At 48.9% G+C, this 19,154-nt stretch overlaps 1 long non-coding RNA gene across 1 annotated transcript in view; it reads right to left on the bottom strand.

Moving 5' to 3' along the window:
- LOC108514683 (uncharacterized) overlaps positions 1 to 13,233 on the bottom strand; it is a 25,050-nt gene extending 11,817 nt beyond the window's left edge. Inside the window, exon 1 of the long non-coding RNA XR_001881296.1 lies at positions 13,055 to 13,233. This is a non-coding gene — a long non-coding RNA (uncharacterized LOC108514683). The remainder of the gene's footprint in view (positions 1 to 13,054) is intronic.
- Positions 13,234 to 19,154: the final 5,921 nt, after the last annotated feature.

Here is a 19,154-nt window from a genome sequence, read left to right as displayed (position 1 = left end):
GTGGGGCGGGAATCCCACATTGTACTTCATTGCATGCCTACCACGCACCTGGCACTGTACTGGGGGCTGAACTCACTTCCCACCCATCCTGCCTATGGGCTGGGGAGGCAGGGGCGAGCTTGCTCATCACAGGCAGAAACTCAGGTCCAAAACTTAGAAAGAAACTCACCCAAAGGTCCACAGCCGCCCACATCAGGGGCTGGACTCAGACTAGCATCTTTGTACCTTGTCCCAGCACAGCCCACCCCATTTGGGGCTGCCTCTCTACAGGAAAATCTACAGAAAAGCTTTTTCTAATTGGCTAATTCTGTGGGGAAAGTTGAGGGGGTATTTGGGGGCAGGTAGGGATTGGTGTGAGAGAGGGGTGATGAAGTCTGGCTTCATTCCGGGATCCCTAGGCCAGGTTTCCTTCTGGTGGTGCTTACACCCAGGAAGAGAAAGCATGAGGCCACTTGCACAGAGCCCTCTCTGAAAGCAACTGCCCAGGCTACTAGAGCCTGCTCTAGAGGCAGGAGCCTGAACGCCCAGCATGGCCAGCTCCGCGGGGCGGGGAAAGGGCCCTGCTCTGCCTCTCTCGTCCCCATATCTTAATGCCAGAGCAGGGGCCATAGGGAGAAAAGGGGGACGCTGTAACCTGTACAGCACTGAGGGACCCTTAGGATGGTCAGAGAGGAGAGGGGAGGACGGGGAGAGGAAACCAGAGAGGGATGGAAACAGCTCCCCACCTCCCTGTCCTGTCTCCCTCCCTCCATCTTCTTTCCCTTTAAAATGTAGGAGCCCAGGGCCCCCGGCAAGGCCTCAGTGCTGAGCCACACTACCTGGCTCCAGGCTGTGGCAGGGAGCCCAGCAGGGCTGGTCTGTGTCCATGTCCAGTGTGTGCCAGGGGCAGGGGCAGCTGTCAAGCCGTCTTCCCAACTGCAGCTTCCCCCAGAGCCCCCAGCTGCCCTGAGAGGCCTGACGGTTCCCTCAGGACACTGAGGGGCCTGAAGACGCAGCTGCTACCTTGATACGAAGCTCTCCCAGCCTACAGCGTCACCACGCGCTCTCTGTAAGTTATGTTTTCAGATAAGACCTTCTATTTGGACTCAGTGACGTGCGTTGAGCACAAAGCAGCTGCCAGGCTCCCTGCACACGCGCGTTTGTGGAGTCTCCCAAGGAGGCCAGGGCTGGCGAAGGATCTTCTCTTTCAAAGGAGGACTCGGCACCCGGAGCGGCGAGGGCAGGCCCTAGGGGCACTGCGCTGGGCCAGGGTGTCACTTGGCGCCTTTGCTGTCCCCTGAGGTTCAGAACTGCTTTTCCCAGAACCCCCTTCTCTGTAGGGTTCAAGTTGGCAAGATTTGCAAGGTGGAAGTGAAGTGCAGGGTTTGGGGCCAGGCCAGGGACAGGCACAGAGGTGTCCCAGGGCCCTGGCTTGTCCTCGCCTGGGCAACGAAGAGCTCCTGTTTCTGACTGCTGACCCTGCCACCCATCAGTGATCCCCAGGCTACCTACCACCAGGTGCCTCCACAGGGTCGCAGTCTTCCAGGCCTCCTCACGAGCTCTGCCTCCACAGCTCCAAAGGCCAGGGCCTGAAACCCAAAGAGGCCCAGGGAATGAGCACCCTACGACGGTGCAGGCAGGTTGTAGGGCGTAGTGGCCACAACACAGACAGACAAATCCCAGCCCCATCGCTTACCTGCCTGTAAGAGGTCAGCGGGGTCATGGCTCCCCATGGAGCCTCAGTTTCCCCATCTGAAAAGTGAGGGTAATCGTCTCTGTCTACAGAGTGGATGTGAGGGTTTGAGATCATGTCCTAAAGCACCTGGCCATGGAAGGCGCTCCACTCAGTGGCACACTTCACAATGACCTCCTGTCATAGAAACACTCATATTACCTGTTTTCTAGAACATATGCCCTTTGCACACGAATGTACATTTAAAAAATAATAATGAAAAAAATGAAACTTGAACTCCAAGTCTCTGCTGCACCCAAGCCCAGCTCCCTGAGAGCCTGGTCCCTCTCAGAGGAACTCACTGAGTTCCTGCAGCTGGTCTCAAACCTTCTTTACACTTGGGTCTAAGAAACGTCCCAGTCCTTCAGTTTTCTAAATCTAGCTCATCTGTATCCCCATGCCTTCCATACCCCCTTTACAAGAGCCAATTTCTTTCTTCTTCTTTTTTTTTTTTTTTTTGGAGACGGGTCTCTCTCTGTCGCCCAGGCTAGAGTGTGGTGGCATGATCTTGGCTCACTGCAACCTCTGCCTCCCAGGTTCAAGCGATTCTCCTGCCTCAGCCTCCTGAGTAGCTGGGATTACAGGCACCCACCACCACACCCAGCTAATTTTTGTATTTTCAGTAGAGACGGGGTTTCACCATGTTGGCCAGGCTGATCTTGAACTCCTGACCTCAAGTGATCTGCCTGCCTCAGCCTCCCAAAGTGCTAGGATTATAGGTGTGAGCCACCACGCCTGGCCCACAAGGGCCAATTCCTAGAGCATTTCTGCAGCACCCTATATCTCCGCCCCTTCTTCAATTCTACAAGAAGCTGTGCATGGACTTGGTGTCCCAGAACATGGGGTAGGGCTGGGCCCACAGCCCAGGCTGTGACATTGATGTTGATGCTGCCCCTTCCTCTGCAAATGTCTGCTGCAGTACCTGTTCTTTGTCCTCTGGCCCCTGCTTCATGGAGCCAGCTACTGAGATGTTCCACTCTGCTGGCTGTGCACGGAGCCACCAAAGACCCCTGTCCAGTCCCCTGACCCCTACCACCAGCCCAACAAGGCCCTGCCTGCACTGGGGAGCAGGCACAGGACCCCATCTCAGGAACTCACAGCCTCCTCATCTCCTCTCTCAGCAGAATATCCAGAGCTACCATCTTCTTCCAGGTACCTTGTCACCCTCTCCCTGATCCTGAAGGCACCCTATCCTCCCAGGCCTGCCCCCACCCCAGGAAAAGCCAGATCCATCCCAGGATGACCAAATCTGGTGGCAGCCCCCAAAACACACAAACACTGTCACGCTTGCTCACCCCTTACCCACCTCTGCCCCACCCTAGCACTCAAAGGCTTGGATTCCCCTTTCCAGAAAGAGGGACTGAGATGCTGCTTTCATTTTCCTCCATCACAAAACTAAACTATGATCTTAAATATCCTTTTCAACAATTTGCTTTGTAACCTATGCATTCAGGCCCCTGGGGCCCAGCTGCCTGCCCAGGCTGCTGGAATTCCAGAGAAAGAGCTGCTGCTCTGCTAGCTGGCCACCAAATGCCCAGCCCCCAAAGGTAGATATAACTCACCTCGCAGACGGGACTCACTCTGTGATTTGTTAATGGCAGCACTAACATGAGTTTGCATTCATTGCTCTGACAAGGGTCGTGTCCAAAGTGGAATGGGTGGGAATAAACCATTGAAAAATCCATTAGGAAGTGAGTCCACAGGTGGCAGGGTGACTGTGTGATTTATCATTCACCCGGGATATCATCTACACTTGGTAGGGTGACCAGATGATGTATTTTCCAAACAGAGACACTTGTGAGCGAGAACGAGGGGTCAGTAGTAATTACACCAGGGAGCAGATGTAAATCAGGCCTTCCCCAGGTGGCTTGGACATGTGGTCACCCATTAATTGGAAATTGGGACCCATTTTTTTTCTCTCATTAGCTCCCATGAAAGTCTGGGCAAGTTTCATGGTTTCCAATGTAGAAATGAAGAAACTGAAGTTACGAGCAGGGAGGTGATGTGCCCAAGGCTGGGCAGAGGTTAGGAGCCTCCCGCTGGGCTCCATCCTCTGCTGCCCTTGTGGCTGGCCCAGCCCCTCATCACACTGGCTCACAGCTTACTTCATGTCCAGAGAACCTACCAGGGCAGTTCTCAGCGGCAGGGCCAGAAAGGGATTCTGGAACTCTGGAGGCTGAAGACACAGATATCTTTATGAACTAGGTGAGGAGAAACCCTGGCCAGAGACAAGGGGTTGGATGACATGACCTCTGAGGACATCTACAGCTGTAGAGGAGGAACGGAGTGTCAGACCCTACTTGGGGCTGTGTGCTGCATTGTGCCTTAATAAGCACAAGAGGGCGCCCTCGCACCAACAAAGAAACATGTCTTGCCATGTTCTCTCAAAGCTAAAGCAAAGGCCCTTCCACTTTTTGTTACCTGTTAAGTTTTAATTATTTTTCATTTTGAAACAATGTCATACATACAGAAAAGTTGCAAATACAGTACAAGTAATTCTCCCCCTATCCCCCAACCATTAAGGGTAACTTGCTGAAATCGCTCCCCAGGTTCACCAAATTCTTTTTTTTTTTTTTTTTAGATGGACTCTTGCTCTGTCGCCTAGGCTGGAGTGCAATGGCACGATCCCTGCTCACTGCAACCTCCGCCTCCTGGGTTCAAGTAATTCTCCTGCCTCAGCCTCCCGAGTAGCTGGGATTACGGGTGCACAGCACCACGCCCGGCTAATTTTTGTATTTTTAGTAGAGACGAGGTTTTGGTCTCGAACTCTTGACCCCAAAGTGCTGGGATTACAGGTGTGAGCCACCATGCCTGGCCACCAAATACTTTAGTGCCTGTTTCCTGTAAACAAAGTCATCTTCTAACTAACCTTGCTGTAGCCATCAAAATCAGCAAATAAACAGTGAAACATCACTGCCATGTAATCTCCAGCCGCTGCACTGTTTTGCGTTTTCCCCATGATGTTCTTTGTAGCAAAGGATGCAGGTCAGAATCATGCTTCTTGCAGTTGTCAAGTCCCCAGTCGGCTTCCGTTTACAACAGCTCCTTGGCATTTCCTTGGCGTTCCCATCACCGCACTATTGTGGGATGTCCCTCAGTTTGGGGTTGTCTGATGTTTCTCATGACTAGATTCAGGTCCTGCATGTCTGGCGGGAATTCCGCAGGGCGGTTCTGTGATGCTGTCTCCTTGCTGCAGCCCACAGGCGGGGCAGGGTTTCCATCTGTTCCATTCCTGTTGATGTCCATTCTGATCACTCGATGAGGGTGGCATCTGCTAGACTTCTCCCTGCGACTTACTCTTTTGCTCTTTGTAATTGGTATGTAGTTTTTGCGGGAGGCCTTTTGATGCCAAGTAAGTATCCTGTTCAATTTATTCCTTTATTTATTCATGTGAATATGGACTCATGGTTTCTTATTTTACTCAATGGATTATAATCTGTTACCGACATTACATATTTTGGTGCTACCAATGGGAGCCCCTTTGGGGAGGTGCCTGTGCCCTTTTGACATGTCCCCATCATTCTCTGAGCACTTCCTTGCTTTCTGGCCCCACAAGATGCTCCACATTCATCTTGCACTTTCTCTGCCCCAGTTCTGAATCAGCCATTTCTCCAGGGAGTCCCGGTCTACAAGGCATTTCAGAAATCTTCAAGGGAAGCTCAGACCTAGACGCCGAAGTATCCAGAGAGGCGCCTGTGGGACCTCTGCACTTGCTGCCCAGGACTGCCTCAGGATTCCCCTCCTTGTATTCTGGTGCAGTGCCCCTTGGCTGCCCCAGCAATGACTCAGCCAGGCCCAGTGGCAGCTCATGCTGCAGCTCTGAAAGGCACAGTAATCCTTGGAAGCAACCACATCATGCTGACTCTGCAGATATATGGCGTGCATGAGCTGTGGGGCCATAGTGGCCTCCATCTAGATTTCAGAAGATGTCACGTGATAACCTGAGGGCCTAGATAGAAACCTGCCACAGGGGCAAAGCTGCCACAGCCGCCACAGAAAGTCCCACTGGTGCAATGCCTCCTGGAGCCATGAGGGTGGAACCACTCCTGAGATCCCAGAATGATGGAGCTACCAGTGTGCACCACATTCCCAGGAAGGCTGCAGGCACAAGACTCCAATCCATAGGGCCGCATTGTAGGCTGAGCCCAGCAAAGCATAGGAGTGGGGCTGCCCAACCCTACTCCAGTATGCTCAGAAGGTAGGACATGGAGTCCAACATTATTTTCCACTTTAAGATTTAACATGAGCCCTGTTGGGTTGTGGACTTATTTGGGACCAGATACCTCTCTTTTCTTGCCTATTTCTCCCTTTTGGAATGGGAATGTCTAGCCTATGTCTGTCCTACCGTCGTATTTTCAAAGCATGTAACTTGTCTAATTTCATAGGCTCACAGCTGGAGAAGAACTTGTTTCAGGATTCATCATGTCTTGAGTCTTACCCATACCTGATTTAGATGAAACTTTTGGGGCCATTGTGATAGAATGAATTTTGTATGTGAGGACATGAATTTTGGAGGCCAGGATCAGAATTATATGGTTAATCCCCAATGCAACAGCGTTAAGAGGTGAGACCCTTAAGAGGTGATGAGGCCATGAGGGCTCTGTTGTCATGAATGGATTAGTGTTGTTATCATGGGATTGGGTTTATTATCATAGGAGCAGTATCCTCATCAAAATGAGCTCAGCCCCCTTCCTTCTCTTTCTTGAGTGCTCTCTCACCCATGTGCTGCCTCCCACCATATTATATCAAGGCAAGAAACCCCTTACCAGATGCACACCCTTGATTTCAGATCTCCCAGCTTCCAGAACCATGAGTCAAATAAATTTTTATTCATTATGAATTACCCAGTCTCAGGTATTCTGTTAAAGCAACAGAACATGGACTCAGACACTGGACCTCCACCTCCAAGAGCACACCCACAATTATGCTGCTCCACCTAATGGACCATTGAAAGGAAGAGAGAAAGTGAAAAGGAAGAGTTATTTTTATAATTTTTTCATAGGATCCTGTTCTTGTTTCATGATTATAATCTCATCTGTTAAATTAAGTGTATTTTAAAGGCATCTTCTTACATATTTTAACTTTGACCTACAGGTTTCTCTGTTCATAGTAAACTCAGCCTAATTGGATGTGTAAACAGACTATAACCTACTCTTGTGCCAATCACCAAGTTTTGGCCAATTAAAGATGGCCAACTGTTCAAACCATGTTTATATAAGGCAAATGGCAAGCTGTAACCAATCCAACTGTTTCTGTATCTCATTTCGTTTGTATATCACTTTCCTTTTTCTGTCCATAAATCTTCTTTGACCAAAAGACGATGCTGGAGTCTCTCTAAACCTATTCTGGTTCCAGGGCTGCCTGATTCATGAATTGTTCCTTGCTCAGTTGAACTCTGTTAAGTTTAATTTGTTGAAGATTTTTCTCATAGCACATCTCAAATATTTCTGGAGGAATGACAAGTTTTCTTTGTTTATTTTGCAATTCCTTCCCTTGCAGAGTCTTACTCCTCCAAATTGCTTTTTTGTTTGTTTGGTAGATATATAGCGATCTTTCATGTTAGAGGTTCTCTTCAGCTGCCTGTGAATCTCTGGCTCTGGACTCATGTGTGATGATGAGGAATGAGTCAGCTAGCTAGAAGTGAGTTGTCAACTGCAGGTGCCCCTATAAGGAGGTCTGCCAGGTCACTTAGTTGGGGAGCTCCTAATGTCAGCATCCCCGTCTTTTTGAGGTGCTCAGATTCTTCAGGAAGGACTATTCCAGTCTCCTGACTGAAAGGAGAAGCCTGGCTGCCAGGGCTTGTGTAGAGATTAGGGGTGGAGGGCTAGGATGGAGGTGGTGTCAGCACCAACACAATATACTCACTTAATTCTCCAGCAGGTGATATGGGACTTCTGCCCTCAACTTTTGCTGGTACCCATCTGTCAAGAGACCCTCCTATATTACGCCTTCAAGAAAACAACCTCCAATCTTTGCGGGGAGCGAGAGAGCTAGCTGTAGACATCAATTTATTTAGAGGTAGACAGAGAATCTGAGGTCTGTCTTTTTCTTAAACAGACTTTCAGTCAGTTCCCTTATTTAGCCCCTCTTCATTTCCACTTCCAGAGGCATCTGGAGCCTCCAGTTTCTGGACCTTCTAAAAATTCTGAATGTAAGCCTGGTTGACTCTTGCTTTTCCCACTACTGGGTAAGTATTCAATTTTCTTGGGTTTCATATACAGTGGCCCATCTGCTTTCCATCTTCCAATATTTTGTTGCTGTTGTTTCTTCTGCTTCCCAATCTTTACAGATATACAGATATATTTTAAGCCACTATTTAGTTTTTCTAGTGAGTTCTGAGAGGCAGCAAAAGTAGATGTGGTTGTCCAATCATCTACTTTTCTAGTCCTAAGGACAGACTGACTCTTGTAAAATTTTTTTCCTTTTATTTTACTTGACACATAATAACTGTACATATCTATGGGATACAGAATATTTCAATACATATATTCAATGTGTAATGATCAAATCAGAGTAATTAGCATATGTATCACTTTAAACATTTAGTCTTTCCTTGTGTTGTGAACATTCAAAATCCTCTCTTCTAGTATTTTGAAAATATACACTAAATTATTGTTAACTGTATTCACCCTACAGTGCTACAGAACCCTAGAAGGTATTCCTTTCTAGTAGTTGTAACTTCATATCCATTAATCAACCTCTTCTCTACTGTTCCCAGCCTCTAGTAACCACAATTCTACCCTCGACTTCTACCAGCTCATTTTTAAACTCCCACATATGAATGAGAAGTTGCAGTATTTATTTTTCCATGCATGACTTATTTCACATAATGTAATGTCCTCCAGGTTAATCCATGCTGCTGCAACGGACAGGATTCCATTCTTTTGTAGTTCAACATATTCCATTGTGTGCACTACATTTATCCATGTATCTGTCTATGGACGTTTAGGTTGATCCCGTATCTTTGCTATGGCGAAAAGTGCTTCAATCCAATAAACATGAGGGTGCAGATATCTCTTCAATATACTGATTTATTTTCCTTTGGATAAATGCCCACTAGTGAGATTCCTGGATCATATGGTAGTTCTATTTGTAGGTTTTTGAGGAAGCTCCATACTTTCTCCATTGTGGCTTTACTAATTTACATTCCCACCAACAGTGTGTAAGAGTTCCCTTTTCTCCACATCCTTGCCCGTATTCATTATTTTTTGTCTTTTCTTAGCATGATAGTCATTCTAACTTGGTGAGGTAATATCTCATCGTGGTTTTGATTTACATTTCCCAGAGGATTAGTGACGCTGAGCATATTTTCATATACTTCTTGGCCATTTGCCTATCTTCTTTTGAGAAATATCTCTGCAGGTTCTCTGATCATTTTAAAATCAGGTTGTTTTTTGCCGTTGTGTTGTTTGAGTGCCTTGTGTATTTGGTATATGAGTCCCTTCTTGGATGAATAGTTTGTAAATGTTTTCTCCCATTCTACAGGTTGTCTCTTCACTGTGGATTATTTCCTTTGCTCTACGGAAGCTTTTTTGTTGGATATAGTCCCTCTTGTCAATTTTTGTTTTTGTTGCCTGTGCTTTTGAAATCTTACTCATACAATCTCTGCCTGGACCAATGTCCTAAAGCATTTCTTTCATGTTTTATTCTAGTAGTTTTGTGGTTGCGGGTCTTACATCTGAGTCTTTAATCCATTTTGATTTGATTTTTGTATACGGTGAGATAAGGGCCTAGTTTCCTTCTCCTGCATATGGCTATCCAGTTTTCCCAGCACCATTTCTTGAAGAGGGTGTTCTCTCCCCAGTGTGTGTTCTTAGTCTCTTTCAGACTGACTTTTTCATTGTCATTTGTGTTCATCCCAGCTCCTCAGCTGGACTGTGAGGCTTTCCCTAGACATCTGGGAGAAACTTGGTACCTCTTTGTTGAACAGAGGTGTCCTTTCCACAAAGGATGTGGCCAAGAAGGGTCCTCCCAGCTCAGTGCCACCTCCTCCAGGAAGGCTTCCCTGACCATCCCACCTGGAAACACTTTGTCAAGTAATCATTCCTTCAACATGCCACAAATTAAAGTGGCCCTAGCCAGGACATCCATCCCAAAGGCCTGCTGACCTCATCCTGTCCCTGGAGACCCTATAACCATCCCCAGGCTGCTCCTGAGCCCTGGGCAGCCTTCTTCAGGGTCAGGATGGTGCCAAAGAATGGGCTCAGCTTTGGGACAACCATGACTGCATTAGCTCCCAGGGTGGCTACTCCCTTGTGTGCCCTTGGGCAGGCTTCCAACTGCCATGCCCACAAATATAAGATGGGAATAATTAATGCTGTTCTTCCCCTGCTCCTGTTCCCAAGTGTTTCTCAGCACCTGAGTGATTGCGTGAGACTCATTTTGGCCAATGGCTTTTGAGCAAAAATGATGTATGTCATTTCTGGGCTGACTCGCGTCATCACTGATGCAAGGCCCTCCAAGCCTTTTCTCTGCCATAGGGACCAGCCGTGTTTCTGATGGCAGCTGCTCTGCCAGTCTGGGCTGCAGAGTAAGAACAAAGAGGACATGAAACAGAAGTCCCTACCAGCCTTCAAAAGTCATAAGTGAGAGACAAACCTGGTAGAGGCCATGGAAATGAGAGGTTGCTGGAGGATAACTTAGTTTCCTTCACTGACACACCTCGTGGAGCTGTAAGGACTGAGTGGTGGCCTATGTGAGCCTGCACAGGGCTCGGCCTGGCACTAAGTGGGTATTCAAGAAATGTGATCTTTTTGGTGGCTCCAGGAGACCTGAGAGGCAGAGACTGTGTGACTCAGGCAGATGTTCCACATCCAGACACAAGAGTCAAAGGTCACCGAGGGGGTCGACAGGGGCCCCACAGGGACAAATAAATACACACTTATTCTGCTCCCAACTCCAGGCTGGGCTCAACCAATGGGTACTTTGCAACTGCCTCTCTGAGGAAGAGAGACTCACTGAGTCGATTGATGGGCAGGGGAAAGGCGTGTGACGGGAAGAGAGGGTATGTGACGGCACAGGGGAGATTATGGGGACTGCAGGCTTGCCCCATCCCCACAGCAGAAGGGCAGTGGCAGAGACCTGGCTGAGTGGCGGTCCCCTTTCTGGCTTTTCAACACCTGACTGGAGCTCTCAGACAGGGTGTCCCCACCACTCCCTCACCCAACAGGCTGAGCACAGGCACCTGAAATTAGGCCCAGCTTCACCGTTAACTGGCAGTTTGACCCTGGGCCTCAATTTCCTCTTCTGTAAAATAAGGATCACACGCACACTTGCCCTGTGTACCTCACAGGAGCCCTGTGAGACTCAAATATGAAAATGGATATGACAGACCTTTCAAAACATGGCAGTTCTTTGAGAATGCAAGTTTATTTCAGAGAGGTAAATCTCACACTTCCCACGGAGCTGAGCAGAGCAGATCATTTTATCCCCATTTCAGAGATAAGGAAACAGAGACACAGAGGTTAGGTGACTTGTTGAAGGTCCCACAGCCGGTGGGTGGCAGAGTTGGGGTCACGATCTGGGTCCTGTGAGTCTGAATCTAGTCTCTGCTTCACCAAGTCATCTCCCTACAAAAACCCCCATGGAAAGAAAATCCCTGTGGATCCGAGCCCACTGGAAAGGTCTTCCCCAGCCCTCAGGATCCACTGTTCTGGAAGCAGATAAGGAGACACGACCCACAGGTACAGATAGGAGTCCGGCCTGTGGCTAACCTGATGCCGTGGTGTTCAGGGACAGAGTGAAGCCCATGGTGGCCCGAAGGCTGGAGTCGAACAATATGGGGCAGAAACAGCTCACTGGCTGCACCTTCTCACAGCGTCAGGCTCTTTCTGATCATGAAAGTCGCCTTGCCCTCAATTCCATGTGCCGAGGAGCTGGGTGACTCACGGAGCCCTCAATCTGCAGTTGTTAAAATATGTCAGGCCTCCATCTGCTCCCCAGTCTCAGCCCCTGGGCAGCCACCTGTGACTACACCTTCCTTAGTCAACAACCAAGTCAATATACTGGGGACATTTGGTGGGTGAAAGCTGTTGAGGATGTTGGGGAGCTGTGAGCTTTTTCTGGCACCAGGATCAAGGTGGCTAACACAGGCATGCATAATCGTGGGAACAACCCCTCCTACTTAGGCAGCCTTGCTAGCCTTTAAATATTTTTGTACACATGATCTCGTTGATCCCTGCAAGTATTTTATAAGCTGGAGAAGACAGAAATATTCACCCTGGGGCACAGAGAGGCTTACCCAGGCAGAGAAAACAAACAGGTGGAGCTCAAGCCATTCCTCAATTCCTTTGCTAGTGGCAGACATCATTAATCAATCATGCCACTCTTTCCAGTTCATCTGGGATGAGGCCTGAGAACATCTCAATAGAACCCTTCAGGCAGCCACTACCAATCGATTAAGGATTGCCATCCTAGGTGTAGTAGACGTCAACTACCTAATCAGCTGGGTGACCTTGGGCAATTCTTACTGGTCTTCCCAATGGAAAAACAGGAAGATGGACTAGAAGTCCTGTGTTTCTGTGGGATGGCCTGTTGATAAGTCCTGTCTCATCCTTCTTTGCTCCTTTCCACACAGTGGTAGCTCAGTATCTTATTACCTCTTGCATGGGACCCCTTGGTGATCTCCTTTCTGGGCTCTAGTGCATTGTGGAAACTGTTGCCTGTTTACCCTTCCTAACATTGTCTGCTCAAGAACTTCCACAGGGAGGGGAACATCACATACTGGGGCCTGTCGGGGGTGGCAGGTAAGGGGAGGGAGAGCATTAGGACAAATACCAAATGCATGAGGGGCTTAAAACCTAGATGACAGGTTGATGGGTGCAGCAAACCACAATGGCACATGCATGCCTATGTAACAAATCTGCAAGTTCTGCACATGTATCCCAGAACTTAAAGTAAAATAAATAAATAAATAAAAGAACTTCCAAAGGCTCTCCATGCCCTTCCCAAGAGAGTCCCACTGCAGAGTGGCCATGGTCTGGCCTTTCTCTTCATCTCCAAACTCAATGCCAAGACTCCTCTTTACCCATCTCGGCTTTCAGCCAAAGGGCACATCCATTTGTTCCTGTATGTGGCCCACACTATCCCCATCCCACCCCTGGGCCTTTGCCCATGCTGTTCCCTATGCCTGGGAGTGACTGCTCTCACCACCATTCCTCGTATCTGCTTCTTAAAACCTCCTCTGTCTTAAATGTTGTCTTAGTCAATGCTACTACCTGCTTGACAACTTCATGAATTCTCCATAACAGGGGGTGCCCACTCCTTCCTCTGAAATATTAGTGCTTTTTTTTCTCTTTCCACATGCCTGTTCCTGCCCCTCCCTCAACCTTCCGACTTACTCACCTAGGAAACTCCAGGTGACTCACAGCCAGCACTCTGGGCAACAAACAGGAGACTTGCCTTCCTTTCCAATAGCAGTCATGATGGAGGCATTTCCCGAGACCTACTATGCACAAGATGCCAGGGTGGTGGGGAGGAGCATCTGGCAGGGGCTCTTGGCAGTCACTGGAGTTCTTTCTTCCTAGGGAGGGATGCAGCTATCAGAGGGGTGGCTTTAGTTCTGAAGGGGGATGGGCTTTGCAATGTCTGCACTTCTAAGGGGTATGAAGAGAGGGAAGAGAAAGACTGAGGCCAATAAGGGAACACAGCTCCTTTCTTCTCTCTAGAAAGCCCATGTCTCCCTCCTCCCCAGAATCCCTCACTAACCATGCACTCTTACAGAGAACTTGCTGGAGACAGTGAGGACCCAGACCCTGCCTTAACCATAGTAACAAAAGTGACAGACACTCACAGGCCTTAGTGCTCCTGCTCAGGCTGTTCCTACTATGGGGGCTGTACTTCCCCTCCCTCTCCTCAACCCCCCTCCAGGTCCTCCCACCTCAGTGCCACCTCCTCCAGGAAGGCTTCCCTGACCACCCCACCTGGAAATGGCCTGTGCACATGGAGTTCCTTAGCCCTTTCACTCAGCCTCTGGTAGAGTATTCAGCCAGTCCCACCTCTCTGTGGTCACTTATGTTCAAGTGACACTGCCATCACCTAGTTCCATAAGGTCTTTGAGGCTAAGGTCTGTTTCTGAGCCTCCCTGACTCCCCTGGGCCTAGACATGCTGACACATTGGGCAACCAGAAAGATCTGTCATGGAAAATGAGCAGTGAGAACCAGGTGTGAGGCAGAGGCTCTGGAGGATGTCTCACAGTGTCCTTTCTGGAAAGTTGTCTAACCCTTGCCCTGCCTTCCAGGGGAAAGGGCCTAGAAAAGCCAGCTGGGCCTCAGAGAGCAGGAGAAAAAGACTGGCTTCCTGCGCGGCTCCTCCTGGCTGAATACCTTCATGCCGAATTCAAGGGAGTGATCATAAAAACCAAAGCCTCCTTGACTTATTTCTAGGACCAAAGCCAGGTGTCTGGGCTTCCCCTCATACCTGCTCTCACACCTGCGACACCAATGGGCCTCAGGCTATTTCACCTGGAGTAGGGAGGACCCATGAAGATGCCAGCTAACTCAGAAGGGCTGTGTGGCAGCCCTGGGTTAAATCCTAGCTGGCACTAACCAGCTGGTGACTGTGGGCAAGGGGCTTAGTCTTTCTGAGCCTCCATTTCCTTCCTTTATTTTTTAATTTTATTTTTTGAGACAGGGTTTGGCTCTGTCACCCAGGCTGGAGTGCAGTGGCACAGTTATGGCTCATTGCAGCCTCGACCTGCTGGGCTTAAGCAATCCTTCCGCCTCAGCCTCCCAAGTAGCTGGGACTACAGGTGTGCACTACCACACCTATCTAAATTTTGTGTTTTTTGTAGATATGAGGTCTCACTGTGTTGCCCAGGCTGGTCTCAAAACCCTGAGCTGAAATGATCCACCCACTTCAGCCTCCCAAAGTGCTGGGATTACAGGCATGAGCCACCATGCCCAGCCCCATTTCCTTCCTTTCTTCCTTTATTTATTTACTTTATATTTATATTTATTTTTTTTTTTTTTTATTTTATTTTATTTTTATTTTATTTTATTTTATTTTTGAGATAGTCTCACACTGTCGCCCAGGCTGGAGTGTAGCAGTGCGATCTCTGCTCACTGCAACCTCCACCCTCCCAGGTTCAAGTGATTTTCCTGCCTCAGCCTCCTGAGTAACTGGGATTACAAGCGCCCACCACCACATGTGGCTAATTTTTTCTATTTTTAGTAGAGACGGAGTTTCACCATGTTGGCCAGGCTGGTCTTGAACTTCTGACTTCGTGATCCACCTGCTTCGGTCTCCCAAAAGGCTGGGATTACAGGCATGAGCCACTGTGCACGGCCTCCTTCCTTTAAAATGGAGCTAATAATCACAAGAAGGCAAACACTGTAGGATTCCACCCATGTGGGAACCATGTGAGGTTCCCAGAGTAGTAAATTCATAGAGACAGAAAGTAGAATAGTTACTAGGCACTGGTGGAGGAGAGGATGGGGAGTTGGTGTTTAGTGGACCCTCAGTTTCAGTTTGCGCTGATGGAAAGTTCTGCAGATGGAGGGTGGTGATGGTTGCATAGCAATGCGAATGTTCTTTCTACTGAACTGTACACTTAGAAATGGTTATGAAGGGCTGGGCGCGGTGGCTCATGCCTGTAATCCCAGCACTTTGGGAGGCCGAGGCGGGTGGATCACGAGGTCAGGAGATCGAGACCATCCTGGCCAACATAGTGAAACCCCATCTCTACTAAAAATACAAAAAAATTAGCCGGGTGTGGTGGCGGGCATCTATAATCCCAGCTACTTGGGAGGCTGAGGCAGGAGAATCGCTTGAGCCGGAGAGGCAGAGGTGAGCTGAAATCGTGCCATTACACTCCAGGCTGAGCTAAAGAGTGAGACTTTGTCTCAAAAAAAAAAATCAAAGAAAAAAAGAAAAAGAAATGGTTATGAAGATAAATTTTCGGTTACATGTATTTTATCCCAATTAAACATTTTCAAAATCTTTTAAAAAGTGGAGCCAGTGAGAGCACTTATCTTTACCTCAGGGGGTTGTGGTGGGAATCAATGAGCAGATCCCACCATCACTGGGTCCAGTGTCTGGAATGGAAACGACACTTAATAAGTCCTGTTCCCTGTCCCCTGCTTCCCAGTCTCTCTCCCAGGAGGGGAGGCCAGGGTCCCTGTGGCTGAGGCTGCAGCGTGTGTCAGGAGGCAGTGGCCCAGCTGCCCGCAGTGGAGGCAGTGAGCTCCCTGACAGAGGCAGTGTGTGAGTGGCAGAGGCCAGGCCAGGCAACTACACGTGGCGGTGGATGTGGGCCCTGAACTCCCTTCTCACCTGAGGATTCAGACAGTTTCTCAGCTCGACCTGTCTTGCCCTACCCTGCCACCATCTTCAGTGGCTGCACTAGGGTGTCCTGGTCATTCTGTCCTCTGCCAACCAGACCACGTCTGGGAGCACCCGCCACACACCTCTCTGGGCCAGGCAGGCTGTAGGGACTACGACCAGCCTCCAGGAGCCTATGGTCAGGTGGAGGAGAGCAAGGGAAGGAACAATGGCAGAAGCAGTAAGACAGGTGGCACCTCCTGGGTCCTGCGTTGGGGACAGAGCAGGGACAGGAGGAGCAAGGTGAAAAGAATGGTAAAAACTACAGGGCAGACAGGCATGGGCTCCATCTAGCCCTCCTGTCTCTGAACTGGTCTCATCCTCTGGAAAGGGGCCTGAGCATAGCACCTATTCCACAGGGCTGTGACAATAGATGACACTATGCAGAAAGCACTTGGAGCACAGCGGACCCTCAACAAATGGTGATGGATGTCGGTTGTTAGTTTTTGAGTGTTGAGTGATATGTAGTTTTTGAGTGTTGAGTGATATGTGTGTGTGTGTGTTTGTGTGTGTGTGTGTGTGTGTGTGATTTGTTTTTGACAGAGAGAGTCAGAGAGAAGAGCCCAGTCCTCACCTCAGGAAGCTGGCATCCCTCCTGGGGCAAGATGTCTTCCAAATTGCCCTCCCCACCGCTCAGCCACCACCACTGTCCCCTCCCTTCTTCAGAGCAGAATAAGAAGCCCAGAGGCCCAGATCCTCAGAACTTCTGCAAGCCCCTAAAGAAGTCCCCATTTCAATAGTCCTCCTTCCCTGTACAGTCCTCCTTCCCTCTTCTCAGCCCAAGAAGAGCCCCCTCCCCGCCCATTCACCATAGAGGGTCTTTGGCTCTGCTGACCTGCCAGATGTAAATGGAAAGCACGCTCCATTTTCTTTGTCCCAGGGGAATTTACTGAAGCATAGAAAGCTCTCAGTCAAGAGGAACCCTCTGCTGGTTGTCAGAAAGCAATTCAGAAGAGATAAATTCCCAGGAGGAGTATTGGAAACCCACACCAGGACAGCCCCTGGAAGGTAACAGTGGAGAGCACAGCGGTAATCAATTCTCTGTTTAACTTTCTATGAGCACTCCCCAGTTCCCAGTCAGAAGCCAGGAGAGTATGGTTTAGGCAAGGTTACGAGGTTACGGTTCAAACAAGACTGAAAGCCAGGACCAGCCCCTACAGTTTCCCACTGGCATGGTGACAATAATCATCACAACGATTGTACAGTAACACCGACAATAAGAAAGTTTATATCTTTCACCCACTTTTTGATGAGATGGTTTGTCTTCCTGTTACTGAGTTGTAAGAGTTCATTGTAAATTCTGAATGTAAGTACTTTCCTGGGCATATGTTTCACCAAACAAACAAACAAACAAACAAAGCCTAACACATATTGTGTACTTTTGTGGGTTGCAACAGTGTTCTTAGTGCTTTGTCTTCAGTTAGTTCCCTCAATCTTTACCATGACCAATGCAATTGACACTATTATTACTCCCATTTTACAGAGGAGGAAACTGAGGCTCAGGGAGGGAAATCCAAGCCACATAGTTGGCACGTGGAGAGTGAGATTCCAGAGCCCACCTCACAGCCTCCCAAGTGCAATGGATAAAGGAGACAAACCCCTTACCTCAGACACCTGTGGGAGTCGAATGAACCAGTGTGTACAATAGTACTTAGTAAACTGTGAGTGTGAGTTAGGAATAAAATAACAGGTTCCTGGATGGGCGTGGTGGCTTGCGCCTGTAATCCCAGCACTTTGGGAGGCCAAGGTGGGCGGATCACGGGGTCAGGAGTTCGAGACCAGCCTGACCAATATGGTGAAACTCCATCTCTATTAAAATTACAAAAATTAGCCAGGCATGGTGGCATGCACCTGTAATCCCAGCTACTCGGGAGGCTGAAGCAGGAGAATCACTTGAACCTGGTATGCGGAGGTTGCAGTGAGCCGAGATCATGCCACTATACTCCAGCCTGGGTGACAGAGCAAGACTCTGTCTCAAAAATAAATAAATAAAATTTTAAAAAATGGAATCCCTCTCTAGAGGGCTCCCCCAAACCAAACACATAATCCACCTTTTTCTTCATGGACAGTCAGCAGGGTCAGACCTTCTCAGAGGAGGCCAAGAAAGGAGTAGGATGAGTGGGAACTGGGCTGGACTCATTAAAACCAGTCAGCATTGCTTTGATCTGAACAGAACTGGTTTGATCCAGTTAGATTTATCCAGAACCCCTTAGAACCAGTCAGAATTTGTTTTAAAAGGTCCAAATTGGTATGATCCAGTCATATCATGTTAGAACCAGTTTACATCCTGAGATGATCGACATTGGAACTGGCTTGGACTGGTTAGAAGCAGATTGAACTGCTTCTGTGACTGGCTGGAAGCAGCCACTGGCTCTGGTTTTACACCAGCACGCTTCGGTAACATGTTTGTTCAAAGCTGGGTTGCAGTGGTACGAGATGTGAGTAGGAAGAGGGAAGTGGCTTTGGAAGGTCAGGGAGTTACAGCCAAGCTTGGCTCTGCCTGGGGAGGGCCTTGAATGCCGAGCTGAAGTACATGTGATGTCACGTCCATTTTCAAGCCATACATAACCCTGTGGGGTGCTACACAGGCCGCTTGCTGTAAATCAATTCGCCTCTCACCCAGTGATTAATGGGAGGGAAGCTTTCATCACTTGTTCTGGGTAAGTGATTGCATGTGGAAACACATCTTTGATTTTATAAGTTCTTGCTAGAGCATGAAATTTCTTGGAGGAGGTTCCCTGAGGAATGTGGAGCCCCAATAGTCCCGTTCCCTGTCCCCTCTCCGCTTACAGATTCCACTCCCCACTTCCTCCTTGCTCACTCCTCCTCCTGCCCAGCTATGTCTCTCTGGGAGCCTCTGCCACACCTCCCCAGGCCAAAGGGCTCACCAGGGCTCGGAGGAAGGGCTGAGGGAGGTGGAGTTCGCTGCCACCTTCCGCTTAGGAGAGCAAGGACTTTGCAGACAACAGGTGTGAGGAAGGAGGGAGGAATGGCATAGGGCAGAGACCAACTTGTTACTCTCCTGGACCAGATATAATCCAGATAGTCCAGGCCAACCTACTGAGGGCAGGGAACCGAGGAGTGGGGCGGGGCCAGGCCGCCCAAGGGGCTTCCTGCATTAGC

The sequence above is a fragment of the Rhinopithecus bieti genome, unplaced genomic scaffold (genome assembly GCF_001698545.2).
Source record: "Rhinopithecus bieti isolate Rb0 unplaced genomic scaffold, ASM169854v2 scaffold_31548, whole genome shotgun sequence".
In the NCBI taxonomy this organism is placed as follows: domain Eukaryota; kingdom Metazoa; phylum Chordata; class Mammalia; order Primates; family Cercopithecidae; genus Rhinopithecus; species Rhinopithecus bieti.
Note: the sequence above shows the minus strand (reverse complement) of the source record. Positions and strands in the feature narration are given on the sequence as shown.